The sequence below is a fragment of the Dermacentor andersoni genome, chromosome 5, assembly GCF_023375885.2.
Source record: "Dermacentor andersoni chromosome 5, qqDerAnde1_hic_scaffold, whole genome shotgun sequence".
NCBI classification, from domain to species: domain Eukaryota; kingdom Metazoa; phylum Arthropoda; class Arachnida; order Ixodida; family Ixodidae; genus Dermacentor; species Dermacentor andersoni.
The window spans coordinates 134,140,019-134,156,146 of NC_092818.1; the positions used below are offsets into that span (position 1 = coordinate 134,140,019).

Consider the following 16,128-nt stretch of genomic DNA (forward strand, 5'->3'; position numbering starts at 1 on the left):
CACGCAGAGCCTAGCACGCGCTAAGGGGGCTACAGGCGTTCCCTTTCGCCCGCTCTGCTCCGTCGAGGTGCCGTAGTGACGTGGCGTCGCATCCAATGGGAATTTGCCTGCAATTTCGCTGCTACAGACGACAGACGCCGGCTTTTTCGCTCAACGGGCCATTTGGCGCTTTCGCATCAAAAGCATGATGATTACGTTCTTAAGATATAACGGCCGATCAGGCAAAGACCGACGGCTGTTTGAATTGGGGGGGGGGGGGGGAGTGGCAGTAATTACAAAGTACACTGTGTCGCGATATCACTCGGCAGTATTGTTGGCCGCGACATTGCCACTTCAGGTGCCTTGTTGATGTGCCCATAAGGTTTTTATGATTCACGGTTGGCATGAGAATATCAGCAGGTTACACGAGAAAACTGCCGCTGACTTTGACAATCACAACCGATATTTTCTGCCACTGTTTTTTGAGACATTGAGGACACAAGATATAAATAAGGTAACCTAACTGACAGACAGATGTTCGAAATTGAGCACGATAATGATTTTCTTTTAATAATATAATAGGAGAGAAGGGAGGTGAAATCAAGTATGTGGGCACCATGAATATTATGCCAGTATACCATGCATAACAATCTCCACTTGAAGACACCAGGAGTCTGCGAGTTATTTGTCATTATTTCACGAATCCTAATTTAACTGTATAGCTCATTTTTATATTTCATTTTTGAATAGGCGATGAGTGGTAAACATACAATAAGCTTTATCTCATTCTGTTCTTGCATACAATTGTCTGACGAGGAAATGCAGAGGAAAACACGCACCAGCTTGCAGATTGTTGCCTTTTCATGGTTGACATTTTGACATGCACCAGCTTTGGTTATTGCGGAAGGGATCGCTGCAGTAGTGAGTGTGGCCTACCAATTGCGCTTCACCCCAGTTATTTTGTCACATCACAAAAGGGTACCTACTAAATGTTCCTCAGCATACATTTGGACTCCTTGAAATTCGTTAATTTAGCAACAAGGTTACAGTTATGACTACACGGCAGAGTTTTTCGGGCCTGATCTTTAACAAACGCTCGTCGTAATAACTTGAACAACTTTTCGAGCATATTATTTACTTTATTTTTTTGCTTCGAGTCTATTCCCGTTACTGAGACCTACACGTCCGAACGATTCACCTTGAGTTTTGAGAAAGACGCGTGTCCTGCAGGGGTCGAATTCAGAAAGCTTTTCGTTCGAAGGTGCCATCTGCAGCTGGCCGTCACCTTCGTTAGTAATATGTCCGACATTCAAATTCGTTGGCGTCAACCCCTACGAACAGTCTTGTCGTAAGAATGTCTTGGAGAATACGGGCCGAGCTGTCCGCGTACTTTGTGTTCTTCATGCTTCTTTCGCCTCTGTCGAACACGGCCTACTCTCCCTCGAGCCTTTCATGAGCCATCGAAGGCCGAAAGAACCAAAGTGTCACAAGGGAAGCCTGACAAGGGTTTTTCAAGTCCTTCTCACTCCGTCACTGCATCGTAGACTGGTTTAACCGCGCGCGCGCGCGCGGCGATGCAAAACGCGGCGTCTTCGCGCCTCGCGCCGGCGCGTCACGCGACTCCGCCGGCCTCGCGCACGTGACGACAGCTTTCGGGGACCGCCACGGCAGGGCGCGTGCGGCCAAGCGTCGGCCGGGCCCTGGACAAGCATCGCCATCCGTTGGCGGCGAGCTACGCTCCAAGACCTCGCGAAGGTCTCCGCTGCCGGACCGTGCGTGCGAGCGCGTGGCTGAGCCTTATCCCCAGCGTGCATGAGAAGCGAAGAGTCCGAGCTCGTTGCCTCTTCTCCTGCGAGACGTACAGCGTTCTCTTACTCCGTGTGGTGTTCCCTATTAATTTCTTTTTTCGCTTTCTATCTCTCTCTTCTTTACGAAGCTCAGCGTGGAGTTACACGCAATTGACTGCCGTCACCTGCACAGGCCACGCTGGGATATATTTTTTTTTTTTCGCCGTGATCGCCGCGGCGGACGACCGGGCCAAGTTTCCGTCACACCTGCTGCTTAACATCACCGGAAGTTCCCGGCTGCTTCGGCACTGTGCGTCGCAGACCCGGAGGCAACAGCCGGGCTTATCGGCATCGAGGTAAGCGCTACACACGTCGAGTGGTCTCGGCAAATGCAAACAGCCACCAACCGCAGGAGGTTGCCACACGCTTTTTTTTCTCTCTCTTGCGAAGTGACAGCACGCTCTCTAGAGGTGAAGTTGAGGCCGCGCCAAGATTCCCGGCGACGAAGGCAGTTCCACGGGCATGCCTCGCGGTCCGGGCACCAACGCTATATATTTTTTTTCTTTCTCGTTTTCTGCTAGCGAGTTTGTTTCCTTTTGTTTTAAATCTAATATACAAAGCCCCGGTGAGGCGAGTGAAAAAAAAGAAAAGAGGTTGGTGAAACGCGGAGATTTCAGTGCTTGCCCAAGCGCAGGCAAGCAACAGCCACCTCTGACGCCTTTCGCGGGCGAATTGGTCCTGTAAACATGCTTTTCCAACAATGCACCCGTGCGAACAGTAAGCCTGCTTTGGGCTTGCATAGTACTTCACTCCCTGACTTTTTCTTTTTAATACTTGTTCATCGTTCACAGGAAGATCGTGCGCGTTGGTCAATGCGCGACAACAAGCAAACATACTGATTTTTCGTAGTGGGCTTCTCTCCTGAAACAAGCCGACTAAACTGCCAGCAGAAAGATAGCCTAGGAGGAAACAAACCTGGGGCTAAAATTCCCAGGATAATATCAGTTATGTTCACTTTAACATGTTGTGACTGCCGTTAAAATGTGCCAAGAAAACTGCTCGTGACCGCGCCCGAAAATCTGGACAATCGCCCCTTCACAGAACAAAAAGATCTAGGACACTGACCCAGACGGGTTTTGTGACTCAAAGCCTTATGGGCTTTGCTGAAGATTTTAAGGGCTTGTGAATTGTGCGACCGTCTTTGAATGTTGTAGCGTGTGGCATCGCGTTACTGTGTGAATTTTTTTCAGTTTTTCTCTTCTTTCTCCTTTTATTCCCTTTACCCCTCTCCCCAGCACAGGGCAACCAGCCGGTACTTGCACTGGCTAACCTCCCTTTTGTCTCTCTCTCTCTCTTTCTCATTCGATGATGAAGAGAAAAAGTTTTGCTGCATTTATCAAAACAGTAAATGAAGGGAATGGAAGGGGGAATTTCCTGTTATCATATCATACCACAGCAAAAACCGGCACTCGACTTAGCAAAAATTGAGGGAAGCGAAGAGAAAACAAATCGGTATTTACGCCTATGTTCCCGCAAGTCATGACACTAAATTTCAAAGGAATGACTGGAGGTCGCTAACTGATAAGAGATAAATACTTGCGCAAACTCTACGTTCAGCACACATTTCGCTATAACCACTCAACAAAGAATTGTCCTTATTCAACGCTGATAACGTATCGTAGCCTTAATACTAAGCAGTATTCCCACTGAAGTAGCAATAAAATTTTAATTGCCGCGACAAGGTTGTCGCCTATACTACATCTCACAAGTCGTTTCCAGTGCTACCGAAGGTATATGAGGCGTACACAGGTAATACCCTTGCGCAGCAGAATATAGTTACTGGCGTAACTGTCTGATTATTGGCGGGATTAGAGAGCTTTATTTTGGCTTGGTGGATGATACTTTACAGCGATGCGTGACATATTAGTACCTTTGCGTGTGCACGTTGTATACCGGGAATTACTGTGGCAGTCAGCAGAAGACGCGGCGCGGCTAAACACATCTCAAGGGGCGTTCGGCCTTCCGATTGGCTAAGGAGTATTTCAGCTTCTACAGTGCTGCAAACGACTTGCGAGATAGAGTACAGAGCTCACCTCTTTCGATCAAGTGACTGAAGAATAGCGTGAGCATACTTGGTGCATTGATATCTTGTAGTCCGTGACGCGAGTTCTCTTTTACGCTTTACTGAGGCGATGTACCTGAAGTGGGGACAGAACGTTGACGCTTGCGATATGTTAAATATGGATGAGAAATCAAGTACAGAGCTGGCTATAAGGGCAGCTTCTTTGTGTTCACAAAAGTCTGCAGTATTTTTCCTTTTTCTTTCTTTTTTTTTAACGTGCACACAGTCGTCCATCCTATGCCTTTCGCTGAAGAAAGCTGAGAATGCACTGCGCCTACGCGGGGGACAATCTTAGCTCATCCCATGCTACCATTTATATTCGACCGTTCTCAAGACACTGTGACGAAGGGAATTACTATTCTTTTTACTATACGGTGGTTCAAATAAGATTATTTCCAGACAGAATCAAGTAAGAAAATTCAAGAAAAAGTAGTTTCGAATATCGAAATGGGATATTACCTAATATCTGAACATTTTGCATTTACCTATGGTTGCTCGTATGCGACTCAGGTAAATGTGTCCCTATACTGCATGACCCTGTACTGGTTTGTGAAGAAATGCGTAGCATTCATTGCTAATATGTTATGCGTGTCCCGAAGAGCGATCTTCTTATTAACCTCACGTGAATGCGATTTGTATCGACTCAAGGACTCTCAAAAAAATATTAGGAACCGTGACTGGCCTTTTTAAACAGACTTATACTGGTCATTTGTTTTGGGAATTGCTTTCTTGAGAAGCTTTGGTCTATGCCTGCTTCCCCGATGCTAACGCCTGAACTATTTCTGTCTATTTATAATTATCACTAACATTTACGTCCATTACAGTCCTTGGCTACTCGTTTTTCTTTTTGCTCTGTGGTGGTGGTGCTTGTGAACCGTAGCAAAATGCAGGTACCAAAGGATGTTTAAAGTGGCACTAGCACGATCTTTTCGAGTCTTCTAGCTTTAAATGAAAGTCCGGCGCCTCCCAACACCAGCAAAAAAATACTCGCAAATCTCAGCACACCCTGGACAGTTTCATGTAATAACTTTTCTGCAGCCAGTTTCGGTTTCATTTCTGCTGTGTTGTGAGGTCGCGATACAGCATGTGGTCACGTGGGAGCTGGACATTGAGACGTTTTGACATTCGCTCCGTCTTCCGCTATGCTGCTACATCGGCCCTCACAAGGAGTAGCAGCACACGAGACGACCGAGCGAGCTGGAGCGAGTGTACAAACGTCGCCCCCACGTGACGTTGCTCCCACGTTCTGCTGCCACGTGTCCACGTAAAGTGTAGTGAAGTCACAACAGAATCTCCTCCTGGGAAAACGCAACCAAATATGGCTGAAGGTAAGCTATTATATAAGTTACTGACGGCACTCGGAGGTTTATCACTGTTTGTTTCTAGGATTTAGAGGTCTAGAACCTATGTCTAAAGAAAAAAAAAGGAATACTAAGAAAATATGTCAATACCCCTTTAATGATAGAAAAAGCGGAGGCTTTATCTGGAGGAGTGTGCAATCGGTGGGCTTAGCCTGCCGATCGAAGCTAGCAAATGCGTCGCCTTTGAACCCGTTCAAATGACTTTGGTGCATTTAACCACACGTCCAGCAAATCAGTGCCTCTTAGGACTCCAAGGAGACGAGAAGCTTTCTTGAGGGCTATAAGAGTTCTGGAAAAGGAACGTTTTGCAGGCAGGCATGCGTAAGTTATTTCTTCTGCAAGTTCTCGAGAAGAACGTCCTTTTCCTTGCGGCAGTGTGGGCGCGACCACAGACATTGTTCGATGTTCCCTGTATAACTGCACAAAGTACAGTATTGGCAAATCCTGTCTTTATACGATGTCATGACGATGCTTTCTCTTGACGAAATCGCTTGGCTACGCAGTATCCTATGCCGTACCAAGTAACGTACCATACAGACTTCACCACTCGCTCCCTCCTCAGGGCAGTATGTCGGCAGTTAACGTCGAAAAAAAATATTTTTTTAATGGATTCGCTAGAAGCGGGTATATGCAGCTTTAAAAATCGTGAGCCATTCCACTCTGGGAAAGTGGTTGACCAGCTAAGCTGTTTAGCACACGACACGGAGGCAACACATAATTTTGAACAAAGGTACGAACTCGTTGTATTGTTGGGTGGTCATCGCGATGAAAGGTATGCACACTCATTTATTGTCTTGATCAGTGGTCATTATCTCACTCACAACTGCAATCGTATTCTTTATTTGTCTTGGATTTATTGTCTTGATCAGTGGTCATTATCTCACTCACAACTGCAATCATATTCTTTCATGTCAAATCGATGCACGTACGCCGCTGGGTGGTTGGTTGGGCCAGATCGGTGTGGCATTGCAATGAATATGTCTACAACAAGGAACGCTTAAACCGCTCCCTTTTGGGTACCGACACATCCACATTGAAATCACCGACAACGATAACAAGGGTAGTGTTAGCGCAACTAATTCACGCAAAGTGAGCAATCATGAACCTTACGGGACTATGAGTCATTGCAGTTTCGGCTTGCTTACGGGTGTATGAGCCATTACTCACGGGGACATAGGTGAAAGAACTTTATTGGACGTCCGGCGAGGACGCGAACTCGTCGCGCACCCAGCTAGTCCCACGTCGGGACCGGCAGGTGTAGCCCACTGGCCCGGTAGCGGGCACGCCGTACAGCCAGGATTTGCTTGTCTAGAGCGGGGCTACGCAGAAGCGAGTCCCAGTCTTCCTAGCTGAATTTGGGGTATCTCGACCCGCACTCCCAGAGCACGTGTGCTAGAGTGGAGGTCTGCCCGCAGGACGGGCAGGTGCCGTCGCGATATACGTGTTGTGAAAGCGTGTACAACGCCAGACACGGATATGTGCCGGTCTGTAACAGTCTAAGAGAAACGGCCTGCGCCCTATTCAACTTGGCCTGAGGGGGTGGAAAGAACCTTATAGACTTGTAGAAGAATTTCATAACCTCGTTGTGAGTAGCGGGAGCGTCCCTATAGCCCTTGGGGGGAGGGGAATCGGCGGTCCTCGCCGATTCCCCTCCCCCCAAGAGGAAGCGCCGTCAGTGACGTCGCAGCCTCGGGAGAAGGTTCGGACGAGCATCCTCGACCGACCCTACGTGAGCGGGAAACCAGTGAATCAAATGATGCGTGAGCGCATACGGACTCGAGACATTAAGAAGACGAGAATCTTGCTCGGCGATGCAACCCTTCTGAAAAGCCCTAACTGCCGTTTCGGAATCACTATAGATCTCGGACCCACGACCATCTAGCAGGGCAAAGGCGATGACGGCTTGCTCGGCGAATTCGGGGTCTGAAGTGCGAATCGAGGCGCTATTGGAAATCTTGCCGCTGGAGTCGACCACGACGACGGCAACGGTCTGCCCATCGCTGTACTCCGCGGCATCGACGAAGCTTGCTCTGATGCTTTGTTGCTTGATCTATTTGAGGATCGCTGCTGCTCTGGCCTTGCGTCTGCCCACGTTGTGGACGGGATGGACATTTCGGGGCACGGGGGCCACTTCAATCTTGTCTTGGATGCGCCTAGGGATCGGGGTACTGACCATGGGGAATCCCGCAGGGTGGTAACCCAGATTTTGGAGAATGCGTTTACCTGCCGCTGTGGTGGTCAGGCAAGTTAGTTGCGCGCGTTCTTGGGCTTCGGCAGTCTTCTCGGCGGTGTCATGTATCCCAAGCTTGAGGAGATCCTCGGTATGGGTCCTGAGTCAGAAGGCCGAGAGCCCTTCTGACTACTCTGCGGATGACAGCGTTGAGCTTGGCTCGACCCGCCGTGGTTGCTTAGTGGCTATGGTGTTGGGCTGCTAAGCACGAGGTTGCGGAATCTAATCCCGGCCACGGCGGCCGCATTTCGATGGGGGCGAAATACGAAAACACCCGTGTACTTAGATTTAGGTGCACGTTAAAGAACCCCAGGTGATCAAAATTACTGGAGTCCCCCACTACGGCGTGCCTCATAATCAGAAAGCGGTTTTGGCACGTAAAACCCCATAATTTAAGCTTGGCTCGCTCCGCTCTGAGCCATTTGTGCATAGAAATCATATACGTGAAGTGGCATAGTACGAAGCCGTTGATCATCCTGAGGAGATTGTTTTCCTTCATGCCTCGGTGTCGGTTTGCAATTCTGCGAACGAGGCGGAAAGCGTTGTCCGTCTTTGCGATGATCTTGCAGAGAGCGCTTCCGTTCCCGCCGTTGAATTCGACAAACATGCGCAGAACCCGAATTACGTCTACCCTGGGTACCACCTCCCCGTCACAAGTTCGAAGGCTGATGCTGCTTTCGGAGACTGGCTTCCAATCTTTGGGTCTGCCTCCCTTCTCACGGGGCTCACGGGAGTAAGAGACATTGAATTTTCGACATGCTGTTCTGCATGTTGTATGCGCGTTTAGGAAGAATTTAAGCACTGTTCGCTTCACTTTGCTGAGTGATTGTGGTCTCTGTCTTACGGGGGTATGAGCCATTCATGATGATAGTTTCTGTTCACGGAGAACGAAAATGCATGGAACCCTAGCCATACACAGCTTCGCTGTAAAATTCGGCTTTCATATCTTCAAGAAAAGCGTCCAGAAGGAATGTGGACATTTATCGAGAACCACAGTATTCAAGACAATCGGAGATTACGACTTAAGCATATATATGGAGCTGTCTTCGGCAGAAACAACCACCGGTGGCAATGCGGTCTCGATTGCCGCCGGTCGTGTTTTACGATGAGGCGAACATGATCTCGCTAATTTGACTACGACACCTCAGTGCTATGCCCATCGGTCATACTCACGAGGATCTCGGTCACTGTTTCTGTCATCGTGACAATTTAGATTTTTGTAACCTTAGCATAGCGGACGGCGAATGTCTTTGTACGTCTCATGACGGCTTACCGCGAACAGTAAATGAAGCCTCCAGAATCCTCTCCCTCCAACCCCCCCTCGCCCGCCCCCCGCACACACACACCGCAAACACAGTGGCATTTATATTCGTTGATGGTACCTCAGGGATCTCTGCAGAAATACACCGAGAAAAACTTCGCAGTTATAGAAGGTTAAGCGATAGAGGATCCTTCGCAGAACGCAAGATTATAAAATAATTCAACTTTGTTGAAATCTTCAAAGCAATATTTAGCAAAGTTTGTGCCCTTCTATTCGACGAGGTTTTCTGCGGCAGTTGCAAACCCTCGATCTCAGGCTGCAACGGCTCTTGAGGCCTCTCGATACGGGGCTTACGTCGTGCCAAACGGATGGACGAGCGGTCCGGCTGAGATGCGACCACGACGCTTGACCCGAGGACAGTGTCGATAACGGGCTCGCAAGCAGGGATCGATAGCAGGAAAGGCTCCTTCGCTGAGCGCGTGTCCGATTCTCGACCTCTGCAGGCACGATTCGCGATAACGGCAGCATAGCAGACCCACTCGTTCGTATCCTCGATAAAAGCGCCAGGGTTTCCGCGTTTGAGAGCTCCTTTTGCGATACCGCCAACTCCTGTGCTGACTACAGTATCGGGTTGTCAACGCATCTTGCCGAAGAAGCAGTGGGCGCGAGTTGCGAAAAGCAAATGTTTTCGCACGAATGTTGTCGGAGCAAAGCCAAACCGTCGAAAAACAGCGCACAAGGAAGAGAAACCCGCGGCGGCGGAGAAAGAAAAAACGAGTACATGATTCACAATTTACCGCACGCAAAGAAAAGATTCCCAGGACGTGGAGACTTGAATGAACAGTGGTTCGACCAAAGATTTCTCTCGGATCGAAACCAACGTTTCGAGAGGGAGACTGTTCTTCGTCGAGGACAGAGGCAAAGCTCCCTGACGGAACGTTGGTTCCTGCCAACAATATCTCTTATTCGACACCTGATGAGGATTTTAAATATGTGAGACGGTACATAGCGTATGTGAATTATGTGCGAATTGAGATAGGTTCCGTGGTTTGTCGATCTTTTTTTTTATTAAGAATGCGTAGGTGCATCTATGCGTGTATAACATTTTCCCGTTTAATACGTAATTTTATTATGTACTCTTTATACTCTTTATTGGTTTTCAGATGTAACATGTGTATTTAAACATGAAAGTGTACATGTAGATATTGTTATTTTTGTATATTTAAATCGCGTGTATGACTCAAACATCGTGTAAAACTCAAACCAACGCAGAAATATGGCCGTGCATCTTTTAACCTATATTAAAAAAAGTACATTATACATCCATGCTATACGTTGAAGTAGACTTACCTAAATAATGACTGCTTTCTTCCTCGAAGAAGCTACAATGCTTTACCAGACTGCCAAAACCGTCGCTGCTCAGACTACGTGCAGTAAAAGGATTATGCTGCTGATGATGAAGTTAGGGCTTGGGAATCTCCAAGAAGGCGACAAATAAGACCTAAGGTGTCCATGTACGCGAATGACGTGTTCGTGGCGTTGCACTCATGAGAAGAGGTCGGCAGAATATGTATGCACTCACACGTATACTCACTCACAATTATCTTTGAAGGTTGGGTACTTCATTCACACTCCCTGACAGTCACTCACATTCACCGGCACTCGCTACTGTTCATACTCACGCCCATTAAAGCCCCCTGATGCTCAACCACATTGATACTCACGGCACAATGTTGAGCGAGTATCAGTCAGTGTACCGGTTAGTGAGTAAGCCGGCCTGTGCGAGTCGTGCGGGACTTGTATCCGAACATCCAGATTTCTGAGCTTTGGGAACAGCCTTGTCGTGTCCTTTCTGATCGCAGTATTTCCAGCGCTTTTACACATAAGCCACAGAAGAAAATCCGGCACCTCCTTCAAACTCAAACATTTCCTTAGACTCTTTCAAAGGAAAGGCAACAAGTTCAATACCTTGTAGGACGTGCGTCGCGTCTCCGCAATAGCACATAACGAGTGGTAAGCTTTCTAGAGTTACGGAATAAATGTTTGCCGAAATGGGAGCGCATGTCAGGCTGCAGTCTTGTGTCATAGCAAGTTCTCGTTTCTCGTTCAACTCCGCTTTATATCGTGCTCTTGAGTCGAGCACGTTTGCCCTGTGTCTACAAAACCAAAGTGAGCTCACTTTACAGCTCATGTTATGGATAACCTGAACCGTCTCTTATTAGATCAATTAAACCGTTCGTAGAGGCGCATGTTGAGCTGTGCAAGTCGGATTCAAGCGAAGAGTAATCTTGAGCACTGCTTCTTGTGCGATAAGAGTTGGTACGTTACGTTAAGCGGTCCTCCCACGGGACGTGAGTATGAACAGCAGCGAGTGCCGGTCAACGGGAGTGACTGTCAGGGAGTGTTGGTGCACGTCAGCCTGCACTGGAGTGAGCACCGGTGACAGAGCTTAGCGCTGACCTAAACTCGAGGCTTCAGAATCTATACGCTTTTTTTTTTTTTTTGCGATGGCGATTGTACGGATGCTCAAGTCCCGCCATCCGTTACGTAAGCGCCGCCATCATGCTTCCTCGCCATCGGCGGCCCATGCGCGGCTCACACGTGGTGGCTTAGAGGGTCTGCAGAGACGCGGAGTGTGTTTGGCTGCAAAAACGCGACGAAGCGAAGTGGAGGCACCGTCAACGCTCCGCTCAATCGGCTCGGTGCCGGAGGCAGGAGAGCGTTCTGCCTTCCCTTTCTGACATGAACGTTGTGCGCACGCTCTGGTCCGAAAGGAACGGACAGTAAACGTCAAGCTATAGTTGGTCAATTACAAAACGACTTGGCGTTGAGCTACAGTTGGGGATTTTTAGAAATAAAGATGTTGCGCGCACAAGACGCCATAGAGACCGACGCACACTATACTTTTTGTTGTGTGGTGTTTCTTCTGCGCACAACATGTTTATTTCTTACGTTAGCTTATATTTCTGCGCTACTGCACCTCAGGGTGGGTAGTGCACGTGGTTACAAATTCGTTTTCCTTAGGAAAGCGTAAGGAATAGCGTTGGAGCACGAGAGCGTTGGATGTATTGTCCAAATCAACAGCTCTGACATTATTACGTTCTCGTAAGGTTTAGGCTGGCATGAAATGGAAAAGTCCTCTCCCCTAAAATTTGACATTCTTCGTGAGAAAAAAGAAGGACATTTCGCAGGTAAAGAATATTTGCTCTGTGGTCTGACTAGAGCCTGTTCAGGGGGCATAGCTCCACCAGTTGGCTTAACCGGAAGTCTAACCGTTCTTGGCGGGATAACGAATTTAAGAGATAACTGCAAAAGCATACGTTAACCAGATACGTTCATCAGAAGTACTCTATAATGTAGCACGAAGCCGCTATGGAAACAATTGCTCATATATGGTTAACAAAGGTCGGCAGTACCAGACGCGGGCGCCGAACACCGTTAGCTGAAATGTAATCTATGCTCAATCTCATCAGCACAATGCAGCGAAGGCTAGCGTTTGTGTCAGCTAATTAGTAACGAGAGCCGCTTACGTGTTCCACAGAAGCGAACAGGGCTCGCCCACAATACGGCTTGTAATCTTTCTGCCGGGATTTTGTTTGGCCAGCTTCGCGAGGAGCGTGACGTGCTCAGGGGCGCACAATGGAGGACCCTTTCGTCGTCGTTCTTTTTTCCGATTGGCTGACATGACCCGTACCTTTCGCCGCAAGGAGTTCATGCCATATAGTGTAGTACGGACTGTATAGGAGCCCTTGTTGGCGGTAGGTCGAATGCGACCGTTGTCTCCTGTCGGGGTGCAAGCACCTACCACTGACAGTCGTTTGCATTGCTGGGAAGCTAACCCAGTATATCTACGGCCATCTCAACGTCCCGCTGCCCCGCTTGTCTTCTTATTGCATTACGACCAGCCACACTCTCGCTCGCTTATCTTCCGCGGGCCTCTCTTTATACGTATCTTGACCACGTGTACCCCAAAGAAAGGTCACCTTTCCGTAAATGCGGCTGTCGGCTGACTAGCGTAACGTTTACTTTTCTCGTTGATGCGTGTGGCCTTCGGGTCTCACGCGAACGTTTCGCGCATCTCGTGCTAAACCGTGGACGACTGCTCACGCAGCCCACGTGCCATATACTAGCGCGCTTAATTTCGCCCTATTTAGCTTCCCTAGAAAAAAAAACGTACGCAACGAAACAAGCAACGCTGACTGAGAGAAATGAGGCAAGAACGAGGTTTACGACAGCGTCGAATGCGCGGCGCAACCCCAATCTTGGGGTTAGAAGGCAACAATCTTATCGTCTCACGGGTGATCCCTCAAGTCGCCTTGTCGGTTTTCGCACGTCTCCCAGAATCCTTGCCAGCTGACGTGTGCAGAAATGGACCATGCTGTCTGAGCCGAACGGGGGCTTCTTCGATAAAACCATATACGTGGCATGTGCCCCGCGATAAAGTAGCGCTCGGACCTCTAGACGTATGCTTCCGAGCGTGTGTCGATATATGAGCTTTTGATTGTGGCCTAAGCTGCAACTCGCTGTCAATTACGAAAGCTGCGAAGGAAATTGGAGTGGAATTTTCCTGGTGGAAAATGCTAATGCGTAGAAATGAAAGGTTGAAAGGAAAAGGCTAAGAGGCTTGCATGTCTAAGTTAGCGCATTTAGCCGTCGATATATATAGATATATGCCTGCGTTTATTTATTTATGTATTAATTAATTCATTCATTTCTTTTTCGGAAATTACTGGAAACGGTTCCTTCGAAAGACTCGACATTTAGCGCCACTCGAAGCTAGTTCATTAGAGAAGTATTTTTTTGTCTCAAAGATATGCCAGCATGCAAGCCAGGATAGCTGCAGATAGGGCGTGATCTCACAGCATCCGTTTTACTTATGCGATCAAAGAGACAAGCGCAGGAAAATATGTCACTGTATGTGCATAGGGTTATAAAAAATTGAAGTTGTATGCAATGTGTATGACTGCATTTCGTTTATGGGACAAGGGGGAGCCGGCACTGCGTGCACGCGTTAATGTCGCCTTTGTATCTTATCAATAACAAAGCCAAATAAAAAAGAAAAAAACAAGAAAAGGTGGAGCTATAGAATGGCGCTAAGGGAAAGTTAATAATAAAAAAATATATTTTCCGTAATTTCTAGAAATTCTTTACAAAAGAAAATATTAAATGAACAAGACCTGTATCTCAACAAGGAAAAAAATCACGCTCGTGTGGGGCCTATGCGATGATACTAACTGGCAAGAAAATTAGTACAACAGTGATTCCCGGAGGAGGTGTTTCACTGCAGCACCGATGTTCGTGCGGAGAAGTCGCGGTAGCAGCTGTTAGAATTGCTTTCCGATTTTGGTAAGATAGTCCTGCTCATGTCTTTCATAAACGATATAAAATACACACTCGGAAAACTTTGCACTCTCACTTTATTTTCGCTCCCTTATGACAATGTGTAAGGGGCAAATAAGCAATTATATCCTGCTCAGATAGCATTTTTTTTTCCGTAGCTGGTAGCCGTTACGGGATACAAAACATTGCGGTGCTCGATCGCAGTCAAGGTTCCAGGAATCCTGGCTGGGCATACGTTTAAGGTTTACGCACCGCTTGGTCTATGCCACAGAAGTTATTGTTTGCTAACACAAGGCAATGGCCCGATTACGATGTTCATGAAAGAAAGCTAGATTTGTTGACTGATTGCTCGTTTTGCATCAACGCACAATAACAAGGCCGCATGCGTCAGAGGAACTACCGTGATGTCATATCCCGCAAACTTATCGAGCTGAGATGATATAGCTGCCCCATTGAAGGATATATATTTCACTCGAAATATGCAGACTGCAGCAATTAAAAATGAAACGCAGGTGAATGTCGCTGTCAGTGTGATTTCGCTCTGGTGCGAGAGACAGAGAGAGAGACCAATGAGAGGAACGGCAGGGATGTCAACCAGACGAGCGTCCGATTTGCTACCCTACACTTGCGGCAAAGGAAAGGAGGAATAGAAAGAAGAAAAGAAGAAGGGAGTGATGACTGTTTGTGAAGTGAAGCACCGTAACACCAAGGTGGAGTTCCATAGCTGGTGATCTGCGTTGATGACATCTGGGACGACTGAACGGCCAGTGGTCGTTGCGCGTATAGGAAGCTGCGTGTGAGCTATGGGGCTTACTCGAGACTTGCAAGCACTGGATTAAGAGCATCCAGCACTTGCACTGCACTTCACGCTGACGGAGTATTCAACTTGCTGAAAAGTACACGAAGGGTATTTCTGAGGGACCGAAGCATCACAACCAGTTGCCGGTGTCCTTCGGACAATTTATCGAGAGTCGGCGCTGTGGACTCTACCGCGGTTTGCGGTATCCTGTGATTTGACTGTGGCTCCGACTGTGGCTCCAGCTGTGGCTTCGGTCGTGGCTCCAGTTGTTGCTTCGGCTGTGGCTTCAGCTGTGGTGGGGGCTGTTGCTTTGGTAGCGCGGGCTGAGATTCAACAGTGGTGTTGTACGGCACGACCTTAGACTCGACTCCGCCAGTCTTAGGGGGTAGAGTAGGAGGAGTTTTCGGCTGTGGAGCGCTCTTCACAGAGGCATCTGTGTTCTTTGAAGTCCGACGGCGTCAGGAGCGTCGCTTTCTAGGAGCCGGAACAGCTTCCCGACGAGACGAACGGTCTCTCGCCATATGCTTCAAGACCTCATCCCTTTCGTTCTTCATGTTGGGGCACTGATTTTAGGCAGCATCATGAGACCCAATGCACCTGGGGCACTCGAGAACCATATATAGCTACAGAGGGAATCTGCAGCGTGGGGCTCTGCGCAGCGCGCGCAAACTCTCCTGTTCTCGTACACAATGCTTACGTGCCCCAGCCTCATGCAATTGCGACATTGCAGTGGCCTAGTGGTTGTCAGACAGTGGTTGTCTAAAGTGGCCCACCTTGACGTGTGAGGGAAGAGATTCGCCCTTGAAAATTACCTTCACACAGCGGAATGCGCCGAGTCAAAACACGTGAGTTATGGCGAAGCCATCAACGACTGGCTTCACTAGAATAGGCAAGTCAGCGCTGAAGATGGAGACGTCCAGGTCGTAGATTGCACCAGTAGTGGTGTCACTGTCGAGAGGACTATAAGAGCGGGCCTTCATGCCGCCACGTTCCGTAAGTTTAGGTTTTCAAAATCGAAGTTACTTATAGTAAGGGATTACCGGCACGAATACAAGGAAAGGGGACACCACACATAAAGATATGTAGAAACAGTGCAGGTGTGCTTACACTATTTATGTGTGTCCTCTTGCACGGTTTCTTCCTCGCAGTTGCTGTGACATAGTTACTAGCGTGAACAATACAAACGAAAAAAAGAAAAGGATAGGACAAGACCAAGCGCTAGTACTGACAAGCTTTATTGAGAAAAACA

At 48.1% G+C, this 16,128-nt stretch overlaps 1 protein-coding gene across 1 annotated transcript in view; it reads left to right on the top strand.

Moving 5' to 3' along the window:
* The first annotated feature begins 1,692 nt into the window (after nucleotides 1–1,692).
* Nucleotides 1,693–16,128, top strand: part of LOC126531212 (monocarboxylate transporter 13-like) — an 85,692-nt gene continuing 71,256 nt past the window's right edge. Inside the window, exon 1 of the mRNA XM_050178646.3 lies at nucleotides 1,693–2,122. The gene's annotated coding sequence lies outside the window, so the exon portion shown is untranslated. The remainder of the gene's footprint in view (nucleotides 2,123–16,128) is intronic.